Source organism: Ambystoma mexicanum, chromosome 8, assembly GCF_040938575.1.
Source record: "Ambystoma mexicanum isolate Mex_15411 chromosome 8, UKY_AmexF1_1, whole genome shotgun sequence".
Lineage (NCBI taxonomy): Eukaryota > Metazoa > Chordata > Amphibia > Caudata > Ambystomatidae > Ambystoma > Ambystoma mexicanum.
In genome coordinates, this window is record NC_090929.1 from 1,269,392,230 (window position 1) to 1,269,409,383 (window position 17,154).

Below are 17,154 nucleotides of genomic sequence, written 5' to 3' on the forward strand. Positions count from 1 at the left end.
GGGGGGTAACAAGAGGGAAACACGGGGCATGAGCGGGTGGTGGGGGGAAACACGAGGGAGACACGGGGCATGACCGGTGGGTGGGGGGCAACAGGAGACACACGGGGCATGAGCAGGGAGTGGGGGAACAGGGCAGATACTGGGCATGAGCGGGGGGTGGGGGGTACAGGAGGGAGACACGGGGCATGAGCAGGGGGTGGAGGGTACAGGAGGGAGACACGGGCATGAGCGGGGGTGGCGGGGAACACGAGGGAGACACGGGGTATGAGCGTTGGGTGGGGGGTAACATGAGGGAAACATGAGGGAGACACGGGGCATGAGCGGGGGTGGGGTGGAACAATGGAGACACGGGGCATGAGCGGGGGTTGGAGGGAACAGAGGAAACACAGGGCATGAGTAGGGGGTGGGGTTAACACAAGGGAGACACGGGGCATGAGCGGGGGTGGGGGGAACAGGGCAGATACTGGACATGAGCGGGGGGTACAGGAGGGAGACACGGGCATGAGCGGCGGGTGGGGGGTACAGGAGGGAGACACGGGGCATGAGCGGGGGGTGGTGGGCAATAGGAGACACACGGGGCATGCGCTGGGGGCGGGGGGTACACTAGGAAGACACGGGGCATGAGCGGGGGTGGGGGTAACACGAGGGAAACACGGGGCATGAGCGGGGGTGGGTGGAACACGAGGGAGACACAGGGCATGAGGGGGGAGTGGGGGCAACAGGAGACACATGGGGCATTAGCGGGGGTTGGGGGGTAGCACGAGGGAAACACGGGGCATAAGCGGGGGTGGGGGTAACACGAGGGAAAAACGGGGCATGAGCGGGGGTGGGAGGGGAACACGAGGGACGCACGGGGCATGAGCAGGGGGTGAGCGGCCACAGGAAACACACGGGGCATGAGCGGGGGGTGGGGGGGAACACGAGGGAGACACGGGGCATGAGCGGGGGGTGGGGGGCAACAGGAGACACACGGGGCATGAGCAGGGGGTGAGGGGCAACAGGAGGGGGACATGGGGCATGAGCAGGGGGTAATAGGAGGAAGACACAGGGCATGAGCGGGGGTGGGGTGGAATAGGGGAGACACGGGGCATGAGCGGGGGTTGAGGAAACAGAGGAAACACAGGGCATGAGCGGGGGGTGGGGAGTAACACAAGGGAGACACGGGGCATGAGCGGTGGGTGGGAGACACGAGGGAGACACGGTGCATGAGCGGGGGTGGGGGGCAAAAGGAGACACATGGGGCATGAGCGGGGGGTGGGGGGAACACGAGGGAGACACGGGGCATGAGCGGGGGGTGGGGGCAACAGGAGACACACGGGGCATGAGCGGGGGGTGGGGGGCAACAGGAGACACGGGGCATGAGCGGGGTGGGTGGGTACAGGAAGGAGACACGGGGCATGAGCCGGGGTGGGGGGTACAGGAGGGCGACATGGGGCATGAGCAGGTGGTGGGGGGAACACGAGGGAGACATGGGGCATGAGCGGGGGTGGGGGGTAACACGAGGGAGACACGGTGCATGAGCGGGGGTGGGGTGGAACAATGGAGACTCGGGGCATGAGTGGGGGATGGGGGAACAGAGGAAACACAGGGCATGAGTAGGGGGTGAGGGGTAACACAAGGGAGACACGGGGCATGAGCGGGGGGTGGGGGGAACAGGGCAGATACTGGACATGAGCGAGGGGTACAGGAGGGAGACACGGGCATGAGCGGGGGTTGGGGGTACAGGATGGAGACATGGGACATGAGCGGGGGGTGGTGGGAACAAGAGAGAGACACGGGGCATGAGCGGGGGTGGGGGGAACAGGAGGAAGACACGGGGCATGAGCGGGTGGTGGGGGGGTAACAAGAGGGAAACACGGGGCATGAGCGGTGGTGGGGGGAAACACGAGGGAGACACGGGGCATGACCGGTGGGTGGGGGGCAACAGGAGACACACGGGGCATGAGCAGGGAGTGGGGGAACAGGGCAGATACTGGGCATGAGCGGGGGATGGGGGGTACAGGAGGGAGACACGGGGCATGTGCAGGGTGTGGAGGGTACAGGAGGGAGACACGGCCATGAGCGGGGGTGGCGGGGAACACGAGGGAGACACGGGGTATGAGCGTTGGGTGGGGGGTAACATGAGGGAGACACGGGGCATGAGCGGGGGTGGGGTGGAACAATGGAGACACGGGGCATGAGCGGGGGTTGGGGGGAACAGAGGAAACACAGGGCATGAGTAGGGGGTGGGGGTAACACAAGGGAGACACGGGGCATGAGCGGGGGGTGGGGGGAACAGGGCAGATACTGGACATGAGCGGGGGGTGCAGGGGGGAGACACGGGCATGAGCGGGGGGTGGGGGGTACAGGAGGGAGACACGGGGCATGAGCGGGGGGTGGTGGGAACAAGAGAGAGACACGGGGCATGAGCGGGGGTTGGGGGGAACAGGAGGGAGACACGGGGCATAAGCAGGTGGTGGGGGTAACAAGAGGGAAACACGGGGCATGAGCAGGTGGTGGGGGGAAACATGAGGGAGACACGGGGCATGACTTGTGGGTGGGGGGCAACAGGAGACACACGGGGCATGAGCAGGGAGTGGGGGGAACAGGGCAGATAATGGGCATGAGCGGGGTGGGGGGAACAGGAGGGAGACACTGGGCATGAGCAGGGGGTGGAGGGAACAAGAGGGAGACACGGGCATGAGTGGGGGGTGGGGGAACAAGAGAGAGACACGGGGCATGAGCGGGGATTAGGGGGAACAGGAGGGAGACACACGGGGCATGAGCGGGGGTGGGTGGTACACGAGGAAGACACAGGGCACGAGCGGGGGATGGGGGAACACGAGGGAGACACGGGGCATGAGCAAGGGTGGGAGGTAACACGAGTCAAACACGGGACATGAGCGGGGGTAGGTGGAACACGAGGGAGACACGGGGCATGAGCGGGGGTTGGGGGCAACAGGAGACACACGGGGCATGAGCGGGGGTGGGGGGTAGCACGAGGGAAACACGGGGCATAAGCGGGGGGTGGGGGGGTAACACGAGGGAAACACAGGGCATGAGCGGGGGGTGGGGGGAACACGAGGGACACACAGGGAATGAGCGAGGGGTGGGGGGCAACAGGAGACACACAGGAAATGAGCGAGGGGTGGGGAGGAAAACAAGGGAGACATGGGGCATGAGCGGGGTGTGGGGGGCAACAGGAGACACACAGGGCATGAGCGGGGGGTGGGGGGGTACACGAGGAAGACACAGGGCCTGAGCGCGGATGGGGAGAACACGAAGGAGACATGGGGCATGAGCGGGGGTTGGGGGGAACATGAGGGAGACACGGGGCATGAGCGGGGCGTGGAAGGTAACACGAGGGAAACACGAGGCATGAGCGGGGGGTGGGGGATACACGAGGGAGACACGGGGCATGAGCGGGGGCTGGGGGGCATCAGGAGACATGGGGCATGAGCGGGGGTGGGGGGAACAGGGCAGATACTGGGCATGAGCGGGGGGTGGGGGGTACAGGAGTGAGACACGAGGCATGGCATGAGCAGGGGGTGGGGGGTACAGGAGGGAGACACGGGGCATGAGCAGGGGCAACAGGAGACACACGGGGCATGAGCGGGTGGTGGGGGTACACGAGGAAGACACGGGGCATAAGCGGGGGTGGGGGCAACAGGAGACACACGGGGCATGAGCAGGGGGTGGTGGGCAATAGGAGACACACGGGGCATGCGCGGGGGTGGGGGGTACACTAGGAAGACACGGGGCATGAGCGGGGGGTGGGTGGAACACGAGGGAGACACGGGGCATGAGCGGGGGGTCGGGGGCAACAGGAGACACATGGGGCATGAGCGGGGGGTGGGGGGTAGCACGAGGGAAACACGGGGCATAAGCGGGGGGTGGGGGTAACATGAGGGAAAAACTGGGCATGAGCGGGGGTGGGGGGGAACACTAGCGACACACGGGGCATGAGCAGGGGGTGGGCGGCCACAGGAGACACACGGGGCATGAGCAGGGGGTGCGGGGCAACAGGAGACACACGGGGCATGAGCGGGGGGTAGGGGTGAACACGAGGGAGACACAGGGCATGAGCGGGGGGTGGGGGTACAGGAGGGAGACACGGGGAATGAGCATGGGTTGGGGGGGTACAGGAGGGAGACATGGGGCCTGAGCAGGGGGTAACAGGAGGGAGACACGGGGCATGAGCGGGGGTGGGGTGGAACAGGGGAGACACGGGGCATGAGCGGGGGTTGGGGGAACAAAGGAAACACAGGGCATGAGCGGGGGGTGGGGAGTAACACAAGGGAGACACGGGGCATGAGCGGTGGGTGGGAGACACGAGGGAGACACGGTGCATGAGCGGGGGGTGGGGGGCAACAGGAGACACATGGGGCATGGGCGGGGGGTGGGGGGAACACGAGGGAGACACGGGGCATGAGCGGGGGGTGGGGGGCAACAGGAGACACACGGGGCATGAGCGGGGGGTGGGTACAGGAGGGAGACACGGGGCATGAGCCGGGGTGGGGGGTACAGGAGGGCGACATGGGGCATGAGTGGGGGGTGGGGGGAACACGAGGGAGACATGGGGCATGAGCAGGGGTGGGGGAAACACGAGGGAGACACGGGGCATGAGCGGGGGAGGGGGGCAACAGGAGACAAGGGGCATGAGCGGGGGGTGGGTACAGGAGGGAGACACGGGGCATGAGCCGGGGTGGGGGGTACAGGAGGGCGGCATGGGGCATGAGCACGGGGTGGGGGGAACACGAGGGAGACATGGGGCATGAGCGGGAGTGGGGGGAACACGAGGGAGACACGGGGCATGAGCGGGGGATGGGGGTAACATGAGGGAGACACGGGGCATGAGCGGGGGTGGGGTGGAACAATGGAGACACGGGGCATGAGCGGGGGTTGGGGGAACAGGGCAGATACTGGACATGAGCGGGGGGGTACAAGAGGGAGACACGGGCATGAGCAGTGGGTGGGGGGTACAGGAGGGAGACACGGGGCATGAGCGGGGGGTGGTGGGAACAAGAGAGAGACACGGGGCATGAGCGGGGGTGGGGGGAACAGGAGGGAGACACGGGGCATGAGCGGGGGGTGGGGGAACAAGAGAGAGACACGGGGCATGAGCGGGGGGTGGCGGGCAACAGGAGACACACAGGGCATGAGCGGGGGTGGGGGTTACACGAGGAACACACAGAGCATAAGCGGGGGTGGGGGGCAACAGGAGACACACGGGGCATGAGCGGGGATTGGGGGGCAACAGGAGACACACGGGGCATGAGCGGGGGCGGGGGGTACACAAGGAAGACACGGTGCACAAGCGGGGGCTGGGGGGAACACGAGGGAGACACGGGGCATGAGTGGGTGGTGGGGGCTAACACGAGGGAAACACGGGGCATGAGCGGGAGGTGGGTGGAACACAAGGGAGACACGGGGCATGAGCGGGGGGCAACAGGAGGCACATGGGGCATGAGTGGGGTGGTGGGGGCTAGCACGATGGAAACACGGGGCATAACTGGGGGTAGGGGGTAACACGATGGAAACACAGGTCATGAGCGGGGGGTGGGGGGAAACACGAGGGAGACCCAGGGCAGGAGCTGGGGTGGGGGGCAACAGGAGACACACGGGGCATGAGGCATGAGCGGGGGCTGGGGGGGAACACAAGGAAGACACGAGGCATGAGCGGGGATGGGGAGAACACGAGGGAGACACGGGGCATGAGTGGGGGTGGGGGGAACACGAGGGAGACACGGGGCATGAGCCGGGGGTGGAGGGTAACACGAGGGAAACACGGGGCATGAGCGGGGGGTGAGGGAAACATAAGGGAGACACGGGGCATGAGCAGGGGTGGGGGGCAACAGGAGACACAGGGCATGAGCTGGGGGTGGGGGAACAGGGCAGATACTGGGCATGAGCGGGGGTGGAGGGTACAGGAGGGAGACACGGGGCATGAGCGGGGGTGGGTGGAGAGTACAGGAGAGAGACACGGGGCATGAGCGGGGGTGGAGGGCAACAGGAGACACACGGGGCAACTGCAGGGGGTTGGGGGTGCACGAGGAAGACATGGGGCATAAGCGGTGTTGGGGGCAACAGGAGACACACGGGGCATGAGCAGGGGGTGGGGGGCAACAGGAGACACACTGGGCATGAGCGGGGGTTGGGGGTGCACGAGGAAGACATGGGGCATAAGCGGTGTTGGGGGGCAACAGGAGACACACGGGGCATGAGCAGGGGGTGGGGGGCAACAGGAGACACACTGGGCATGAGCGGGGGGTGGGGGGTACACGAGGAAGACACAGGGCATGAGCGGGGGCTGGGGGGAACACGAGGGAGACACGGGGCATGAGCGGGGGTGGGGGGTAACACGAGGGAAACACGGGGCATGAGCGGGGGGTGGGTGGAACACGAGGGAGACACGGAGCATGAGCGGGGGTTGGGTGTCAACAGGAGACACACAGGAAATGAGCGAGGGGTGGGGAGGAAAACGAGGGAGACACGGGGCATGAGCGGGGTGTGGGGGGCAACAGGAGACACACAGGGCATGAGCGGGGGGTACACGAGGAAGACACAGGGCATGAGCGCGGATGGGGAGAACACGAGGGAGACACGGGGCATGAGCGGGGGTTGGGGGGAACATGAGGGAGACACGGGGCATGAGCGGGGGCTGGGGGGCATCAGGAGACATGGGGCATGAGTGGGGGTGGGGGAATAGGGCAGATACTGGGCATGAGCGGGGGGTGGGGGGTACAGGAGTGAGACACGAGGCATGAGCGGGGGTGGGGGGTACAGGAGGGAGACACGGGGCATGAGCGGGGGGTGGGGTGAACAAGAGAGAGACACGGGGCATGAGCAGGGGGCAACAGGAGACACACGGGGCATGAGCGGGTGGTGGGGGGTACACGAGGAAGAAACGGGGCATAAGCGGGGGTGGGGGCAACAGGAGACACACGGGGCATGAGCAGGGGGTGGTGGGCAATAGGAGACACACGGGGCATGCGCGGGGGGTGGGGGGTACACTAGGAAGACACGGGGCATGAGCGGGGGGTGGGGGTAACACGAGGGAAACACGGGGCATGAGCGGGGGGTGAGTGGAACACAAGGGAGACACAGGGCATGAGCGGGGGTGGGGGGCAACAGGAGACACATGGGGCATGAGCGGAGGGTGGGGGGTAGCACGAGGGAAACACAGGGCATAAGCGGGGGGTGGGGGTAACACGAGGGAAAACGGGGCATGAGCAGGGGGTGGGCGGCCACAGGAGACAGGCGGGGCATGAGCAGGGGGTGGGGGGCAACAGGAGACACACGGGGCATGAGCGGGGGGTAGGGGGGAACACGAGGGAGACACGGGGCATGAGCGGGGGGTGGGGTTACAGGAGGGAGACACGGGGCATGAGCGTGGATTGGGGGGTACAGGAGGGAGACATGGGGCATGAGCAGGGGGGAACACGAGGGACGCACGGGGCATGAGCAGGGGGTGGGCGGCCACAGTAAACACACGGGGCATGAGCGGGGGTGGGGGGGAACACGAGGGAGACACGGGGAATGAGGGGGGGTGGGGGTACAGGAGGGAGACACGGGGCATGAGCAGGGGGTAACAGGAGGGAGACACGGGGCATGAGCGGGGGTGGGGTGGAACAGGGGAGACACAGGGCATGAGCGGGGGATGGGGGAACAGAGGAAACACAGGGCATGAGCGGGGGGTGGGGAGTAACACAAGGGAGACACGGGGCATGAGCGGTGGGTGGGAGACACGAGGGAGACACGGTGCATGAGCGGGGGGCAAGAGGAGACACATGGGGCATGAGCGGGGGGTGTGGGGAACACGAGGGAGACACGGGGCATGAGCGGGGGGTGGGGGGCAACAGGAGACACACGGGGCATGAGCGTGGACTGGGGGGCAACAGGAGACACGGGGCATGAGCGGGGGATGGGTACAGGAGGTAGACACGGGGCATGAGCCGGGGTGGGGGGTACAGGAGGGCGACATGAGGCATGAGCGGGGGGTGGGGGGAACACGAGGGAGACATGGGGCATGAGCGGGGTGGGGGGAACACGAGGGAGACACGGGGCATGAGCGGGGGGTGGGGGGTGACACGAGGGAGACACGGGGCATGAGCGGGGGTGGGGTGGAACAATGGAGACACGGGGCATGAGCGGGGGTTGGGGGAACAGAGGAAACACAGGGCATGAGTAGGGGGTGGGGGGTAACACAAGGGAGACACGGGGCATGAGCGGGGGGTGGGGGGAACAGGGCAGATACTGGACATGAGCGGGGGGTACAGGAGGGAGACACGGGCATGAGCGGGGGGTGGGGGGTACAGGAGGGAGACACGGGGCATGAGCGGGGGGTGGTGGGAACAAGAGAGAGACACAGGGCATGAGCGGGGGGTGGGGGAAACAGGAGGGAGAGACGGGGCATGAACAAGGGGTGGGGGACCAAGAGAGAGACACGGGGCATGAGCGGGGGTGGCGGGCAACAGGAGACACACAGGGCATGAGCGAGGGGTGGGGGGTACACGAGGAAGACACGGGGCATAAGCGGGGGTGGGGGGCAACAGGAGACACACGGGGCATGAGCAGGGTTTGGGGGGCAACAGGAGACACACGGGGCATGAGCGGGGGTGGGGGGTACACAAGCAAGACACGGGGCACAAGCGGGGGCTCGGGGGAACACGAGGGAGACACGGGGCATGAGCGGGAGGTGGGTGGAACACGAGGGAGACACGGGGCATGAGCGGGGGTGGGTACAGGAGGGAGACACGGGGCATGAGCAGGGGGTGGGGGGAACACGAGGGAGACATGGGGCATGAGCGGGGGTGGGGGCAACACGAGGGAGACACGGGGCATGAGCGGGGGGTGGGGGGTAACACGAGGGAAACACGGGGCATGAGCGGGGGTGGGGTGGAACAATGGAGACACGGGGCATGAGCGGGGGTTTGGGGGAACAGAGGAAACACAGGGGATGAGTAGGGGGTGGGGGGTAAAACAAGGGAGACACGGGGCATGAGCGGGGGGTACAGGAGGGAGACACGGGTATGAGCGGGGGTGGGGGGTACAGGAGGGAGACACGGGGCATGAGCAGGGGGTGGTGGGAACAAGAGAGAGACATGGGGCATGAGTGGGGGGTGGGGGAACAAGAGAGACACACAGGGCATGAGCGGGGGGTGGGGGGTACACGAGGAAGACACGGGGCATAAGCGGGGGTGGGGGCAACAGGAGACACACTGGGCATGAGCGGGGGTTGGGGGCAACAGGAGACACAGGGGGCATGAGCGGGGGTGGGGGGTACACAAGGAAGACACGGGGCACAAGCGGGGGCTGGGGGAACAAGAGGGAGACACGGGGCATGAGTGGGTGGTGGGGGCTAACACGAGGGAAACACGGGGCATGAGCGGGAGGTGGGTGGAACACGAGGGAGACACGGGGCATGAGCGGGGGGTGGGGGGCAACAGGAGAAACATGGGGCATGAGCGGGGTGGTGGGGGGTAGCACGAGGGAAACACGGGGCATAAGTGGGGGGTAGGGGGTAACACGATGGAAACACAGGTCATGAGCGGGGGGTGGGGGGAAAGACGAGGGAGACCCAGGGCAGGAGCGGGGGTGGGGGGCAACAGGAGAAACACAGGGCATGAGGCATGAGCAGGGGCTGGGGGGTACACAAGGAAGACACGGGGTATGAGCGGGGATGGGGAGAACACAAGGGAGACACGAGGCATGAGTGGGGGTGGGGGGAACACGAGGGAGACACGGGGCATGAGCGGGGGGTGGAGGGTAACACGAGGGAAACACGGGGCATGAGCGGGGGGTGAGGGAAACATGAGGGAGACACGGGGCATGAGCGGGGGTGGGGGTCAACAGGAGACACGGGGCATGAGCTGGGGGTGGGGGAACAGGGCAGATACTGGGCATGAGCGGGGGGTGGAGGGTACAGGAGGGAGACACGGGGCATGAGCGGGGGGTGGGTGGGGAGTACAGAAGGGAGACACGGGGCATGAGTGGGGTTGGGGGGAACAAGAGAGAGACACGGGGAATAAGCGGGGGTGAGGGGCACCAGGAGACACACGGGGCAACTGCGGGGGGTTGGGGGTGCACGAGGAAGACATGGGGCATAAGCGGGGGTGGGGGGCAACAGGAGACACACGGGGCATGAGCATGGGGTGGGGGGCAACAGGAGACACACGGGGCTGAGCGGGGGGTGGGGGGTACACGAGGAAGACACAGGGCATGAGCGGGGGCTCTGGGAACACGAGGGAGACACGGGGCATGAGCGGGGTGGGGGGTAACACGAGGGAAACACAGGGCATGAGCGGGGGTGGGTGGAACACGAGGGAGACACGGGGCATGAGCGCGGGTTGGGGGGCAACAGGAGACACACAGGAAATGAGCGAGGGGTGGGGAGGAACACGAGGGAGACACGGGGCATGAGCCGGGTGTGGGGGGCAACAGGAGACACACAGGGCATGAGCGGGGGGTGGGGGGGACACGAGGAAGACACGGGGCATGAGCGCGGATGGGGAGAACACGAGGGAGACACGGGACATGAGCGGGGGGTGGGGGGAACATGAGGGAGACACGGGGCATGAGCGAGGGGTGGGGGGCAACAGGAGACACACAGGAAATGAGCGAGGGGTGGGGAGGAACACGAGGGAGACACGGGGCATGAGCCGGGTGTGGGGGGCAACAAGAGACACACAGGGCATGAGCGGGGGTGGTGGGGCACACGAGGAAGACACGGGGCATGAGCGCGGATGGGGAGAACACGAGGGAGACACGGGGCATGAGCAGGGGGTGGGGGGAACATGAGGGAGACACGGGGCATGAGCGGGGCGTGGGGGGTAACACGAGGGAAACACGAGGCATGAGCGGGGGGTGGGGGAAACACGAGGGAGACACAGGGCATGAGCGGGGGCTGGGGGGCATCAGGAGACATGGGGCATGAGGGTATGAGTGGGGGTGGGGTGAACAGGGCAGATACTTGGCATGAGCGGGGGGTGGGGGAACAAGAGAGAGACACGGGGCATGAGCGGGGGGTGGGGGGCAACAGGAGACACACGGGGCATGAGCAGGGGGTTGGGGGTACACATGGAAGACACGGGGCATAAGCGGGGGTGGGGGGCAACAGGAGACACACGGGGCATGAGCAGGGGGTGGTGGGCAATAGGAGACACACGGGGCATTCGCGGGGGGTGGGGGATACACGAGGAAGACACGGGGCATGAGTGGGGGGTGGGGGTAACATGAGGGAAACAGGGGGCATGAGCAGGGGTGGATGGAACACGAGGGAGACACGGGGCATGAGCGGGGGGTAGGGGGCAACAGGAGACACATGGGGCATGAGCAGGGGGGTAGGGGGTAGCACGAGGGAAACACGGGCCATAAGCGGGGGTGGGGTGGAACAATGGAGACACGGGGCATGAGCGGGGGTTGGGGGGAACAGAGGAAACACAGGGCATGAGTAGGGGGTGCGGGGTAACACAAGGGAGACACGGGGCATGAGCAGGGGGTGGGGGGAACAGGGCAGATACTGGACATGAGCGGGGGGTACAGGAGGGAGACACGGGCATGAGCGGGGGGTGGGGGGTACAGGAGGGAGACACGGGGCATGAGCGGGGGGTGGTGGGAACAAGAGAGAGACACAGGGCATGAGCGGGGGGTGGGGGAAACAGGAGGGAGAGACGGGGCATGAACAAGGGGTGGGGGAACAAGAGAGAGACACGGGGCATGAGCGGGGGTGGCGGGCAACAGGAGACACACAGGGCATGAGCGAGGGGTGGGGGGTACACGAGGAAGACACGGGGCATAAGCGGGGGTGGGGGGCAACAGGAGACACACGGGGCATGAGCGGGGTTTGGGGGGCAACAGGAGACACACGGGGCATGAGCGGGGGTGGGGGGTACACAAGGAAGACACGGGGCACAAGCGGGGGCTGGGGGAACACGAGGGAGACACGGGGCATGAGCGGGAGGTGGGTACAGGAGGGAGACACGGGGCATGAGCGGGGGGTGGGGGGAACACGAGGGAGACATGGGGCATGAGCAGGGGTGGGGGGAACACGAGGGAGACACGGGGCATGAGCGGGGGGTGGGGGGTAACACGAGGGAAACACGGGGCATGAGCGGGGGTGGGGTGGAACAATGGAGACACGGGGCATGAGCGGGGGTTTGGGGGAACAGAGGAAACACAGGGGATGAGTAGGGGGTGGGGGTAAAACAAGGGAGACACGGGGCATGAGCGGGGGGTGGGGGGAACAGGGCAGATACTGGACATGAGCGGGGGGTACAGGAGGGAGACACGGGTATGAGCGGGGGTGGGGGGTACAGGAGGGAGACACGGGGCATGAGCAGGGGGTGGTGGGAACAAGAGAGAGACATGGGGAATGAGTGGGGGGTGGGGGAACAAGAGAGACACACAGGGCATGAGCTGGGGGTGGAGGGTACACAAGGAAGACACGGGGCATAAGCGGGGGTGGGGGCAACAGGAGACACACTGGGCATGAGCGGGGGTTGGGGGGCAACAGGAGACACACGGGGCATGAGCGGGGGTGGGGGGTACACAAGGAAGACACGGGGCACAAGCGGGGGCTGGGGGAACAAGAGGGAGACACGGGGCATGAGTGGGTGGTGGGGGCTAACACGAGGGAAACACGGGGCATGAGCGGGAGGTGGGTGGAACATGAGGGAGACACGGGGCATGAGCGGGGGGTGGGGGGCAACAGGAGAAACATGGGGCATGAGCGGGGTGGTGGGGGTAGCACGAGGGAAACACGGGGCATAAGTGGGGGGTAGGGGGTAACACGATGGAAACACAAGTCATGAGCGGGGGGTGGGGGGAAACACGAGGGAGACCCAGGGCAGGAGCGGGGGTGGGGGGCAACAGGAGACACACAGGGCATGAGGCATGAGCAGGGGCTGGGGGGGTACACAAGGAAGACACAGGGTATGAGCGGGGATGGGGAGAACACGAGGGAGACACGAGGCATGAGTGGGGGTGGGGGGAACACGAGGGAGACACGGGGCATGAGCGGGGGGTGGAGGGTAACACGAGGGAAACACGGGGCATGAGCGGGGGGTGAGGGAAACATGAGGGAGACACGGGGCATGAGCGGGGGTGGGGGTCAACAGGAGACACGGGGCATGAGCTGGGGGTGGGGGAACAGGGCAGATACTGGGCATGAGCGGGGGTGGAGGGTACAGGAGGGAGACACGGGGCATGAGCGGGGGGTGGGTGGGGAGTACAGGAGGGAGACACGGGGCATGAGTGGGGTTGGGGGGAACAAGAGAGAGACACGGGGAATAAGCGGGGGTGAGGGGCAACAGGAGACACACGGGGCAACTGCGGGGGGTTGGGGGTGCACGAGGAAGACATGGGGCATAAGCGGGGGTGGGGGGCAACAAGAGACACACGGGGCATGAGCAGCGGGTGGGGGGCAACAGGAGACACACGGGGCATGAGCGGGGGGTGGGGGGTACACGAGGAAGACACAGGGCATGAGCGGGGGCTCTGGGAACACGAGGGAGACACGGGGCATGAGCGGGGTGGGGGGTAACACGAGGGAAACACGGGGCATGAGCGGGGGGTGGGCGGAACACGAGGGAGACACAGGGCATGAGCGCGGGTTGGGGGCAACAGGAGACACACAGGAAATGAGCGAGGGGTGGGGAGGAACACGAGGGAGACACGGGGCATGAGCCGGGTGTGGGGGGCAACAGGAGACACACAGGGCATGAGCGGGGGGTGGGGGGGCACACGAGGAAGACACGGGGCATGAGCGCGGATGGGGAGAACACGAGGGAGACACGGGACATGAGCGGGGGGTGGGGGGAACATGAGGGAGACACGGGGCATGAGCGAGGGGTGGGGGGCAACAGGAGACACACAGGAAATGAGCGAGGGGTGGGGAGGAACACGAGGGAGACACGGGGCATGAGCCGGGTGTGGGGGGCAACAAGAGACACACAGGGCATGAGCGGGGGTGGTGGGGCACACGAGGAAGACACGGGGCATGAGCGCGGATGGGGAGAACACGAGGGAGACACGGGGCATGAGCAGGGGGTGGGGGGAACATGAGGGAGACACGGGGCATGAGCGGGGTGTGGGGGTAACACGAGGGAAACACGAGGCATGAGCGGGGGTGGGGGAAACACGAGGGAGACACAGGGCATGAGCGGGGGCTGGGGGGCATCAGGAGACATGGGGCATGAGGGTATGAGTGGGGGTGGGGTGAACAGGGCAGATACTTGGCATGAGCGGGGGGTGGGGGGAACAAGAGAGAGACACAGGGCATGAGCGGGGGGTGGGGGGCAACAGGAGACACACGGGGCATGAGCGGGGGGTTGGGGGTACACATGGAAGACACAGGGCATAAGCGGGGGTGGGGTGCAACAGGAGACACACGGGGCATGAGCAGGGGGTGGTGGGCAATAGGAGACACACGGGGCATTCGCGGGGGTGGGGGATACACGGGGCATGAGTGGGGGGTGGGGGTAACATGAGGGAAACAGGGGGCATGAGCAGGGGTGGATGGAACACGAGGGAGACACAGGGCATGAGCGGGGGGTAGGGGGCAACAGGAGACACATGGGGCATGAGCAGGGGGGTAGGGGGTAGCACGAGGGAAACACGGGCCATAAGCGGGGGGTGGGGGAAACACGAGGGAAAAACGGGGCATGAGCAGGGGGTGGGGGGAACACGAGGGACACACGGGGCATGAGCAGGGGAAGGGCGGCCACAGGAGACACACGGGGCATGAGCGGGGGGTTGGGGGAACATGAGGGAGACATGGGACATGAGGGGGGGTGGGGGTACAGGAGGGAGACACGGGGCATGAGCGTGGGTTGGGGGGGTACAGGAGGGAGACATGGGGCATGAGCGGGGGGTAACAGGAGGGAGACACGGGGCATGAGCGGGGGTGGGGTGGAACAGGGGAGACATGGGGCATGAGCGGGGGTTGGGGGAACAGAGGAAACACAGGGCATGAGCGGGGGGTGGGGAGTAACACAAGGGAGACACGGGGCATGAGCGGTGGGTGGGAGACACAAGGGAGACACGGTGCATGAGTGGGGGGTGGGGGGCAACAGGAGACACATGGGGCATGAGCGGGGGGTGGGGGGAACACGAGGGAGACACGGGGCATGAGCGGGGGGTGGGGGGCAACAGGAGACACACGGGGCATGAGCGGAGGGTGGGGGGCAACAGGAGACATGGGGCATGAGCGGGGGGGTGGGTACAGGAGGGAGACACAGGGCATGAGCCGGGGTGGGGGGTACAGGAGGGCGACATGGGGCATGAGCGGGGGGTGGGGGGAACACAAGGGAGACACGGGGCATGAGCGGGGGGTGGGGGGTAACACGAGGGAGACACGGGGCATGAGCGGGAGTGGGGTGGAACAATGGAGACATGGGGCATGAGCGGGGGGTGTGGGGTACAGGAGGGAGACACGGGCATGAGTGGGGGGAGGGGGGAACAAGAGAGAGACAAGGGGCATGAGCGGGGGGCAACAGGAGACACACGGGGCATGAGCGGGTGGTGGGGGTACACGAGGAAGACACGGAGCATAAGCGGGGGTGGTGGGCAATAGGAGACACACGGCATGCGCAGGGGGTGGGGGGTACTCTAGGAAGACACGGGGCATGAGCGGGGGGTGGGGGTAACACGAGGGAAACGCGGGGCATGAGTGGGGGTGGGTGGAAAACGAGGGAGACACAGGGCATGAGCGGGGGGTGGGGGTAACATGAGGGAAAAACAGGGCATGAGCAGGGGGTGGGGGGAACACGAGGGATGCACGGGGCTTGAGCAGGAGGTGTGCGGCCACAGGAGACACACGGGGCATGAGCGGGGGTTGGGGGGAACACAAGGGAGACACGGGGCATGAGCGGGGGGTGGGGAGCAACAGGAGACACACGGGGCATGAGCGGGGGGTGGGAGTACAGGAGGGAGACACGGGGCATGAGCGTGGGTTGGGGGGGTACAGAAGGGAGATATGGGGCATGAGAGGGGGTAACAGGAGGGAGACACGGGGCATGAGCGGGGGTGGGGTGGAACAGGGGAGACACGGGGCATGAGCGGGGGTGGGGTGGAACAGGGGAGACACGGGGCATGAGCGGGGGTTGGGGGAACAGAGGAAACACAGGGCATGAGCGGGGGGTGGGGAGTAACACAAGGGAGACACGGGGCATGAGCGGTGGGTGGGAGACACGAGGGAGACACGGTGCATGAGCGGGGGGTGGGGGGCAACAGGAGACACATGGGGCATGAGCGGTGGGTGGGGGAAACACGAGGGAGACACGGGGCATGAGCGGGGGGTGGGGGGCAACAGGAGACACACGGGGCATGAGCAGGGGTTGGGGGGTACAGGAGGGCGACATGGGGCATGAGCCGGGGTGGGGGGTACAGGAGGGCGACATGGGGCATGAGCGGGGGGTGGGGGGAAACCAAGGGAGACATGGGGCATGAGCGGGGGTGGGGGGAACACGAGGGAGACACGGGGCATGAGCGGGGGGTGGGGGGGTAACACGAGGGAGGCACAGGGTATGAGCGGGGGTGGGGTGGAACAATGGAGACACGGGGCATGAACAGGGGTTGGGGGAACAGAGGAAACACAGGGCATGAGTAGGGGGTGGGGGGTAACAAGAGACACACAGGGCATGAGCGGGGGTGGTGGGGCACACGAGGAAGACACGGGGCATGAGCGCGGATGGGGAGAACACGAGGGAGACACGGGGCATGAGCAGGGGGTGGGGGGAACATGAGGGAGACACGGGGCATGAGCGGGGCGTGGGGGGTAACACGAGGGAAACACGAGGCATGAGCGGGGGGTGGGGGAAACACGAGGGAGACACAGGGCATGAGCGGGGGCTGGGGGGCATCAGGAGACATGGGGCATGAGGGTATGAGTGGGGGTGGGGTGAACAGGGCAGATACTTGGCATGAGCGGGGGGTGGGGGGAACAAGAGAGAGACACAGGGCATGAGCGGGGGGTGGGGGGGAACAGGAGACACACGGGGCATGAGCGGGGGGTTGGGGGTACACATGGAAGACACGGGGCATAAGCGGGGGTGGGGTGCAACAGGAGACACACGGGGCATGAGCAGGGGGTGGTGGGCAATAGGAGACACACGGGGCATTCGCGGGGGGTGGGGGATACACGAGGAAGACACGGGGCATGAGTGGGGGGTGGGG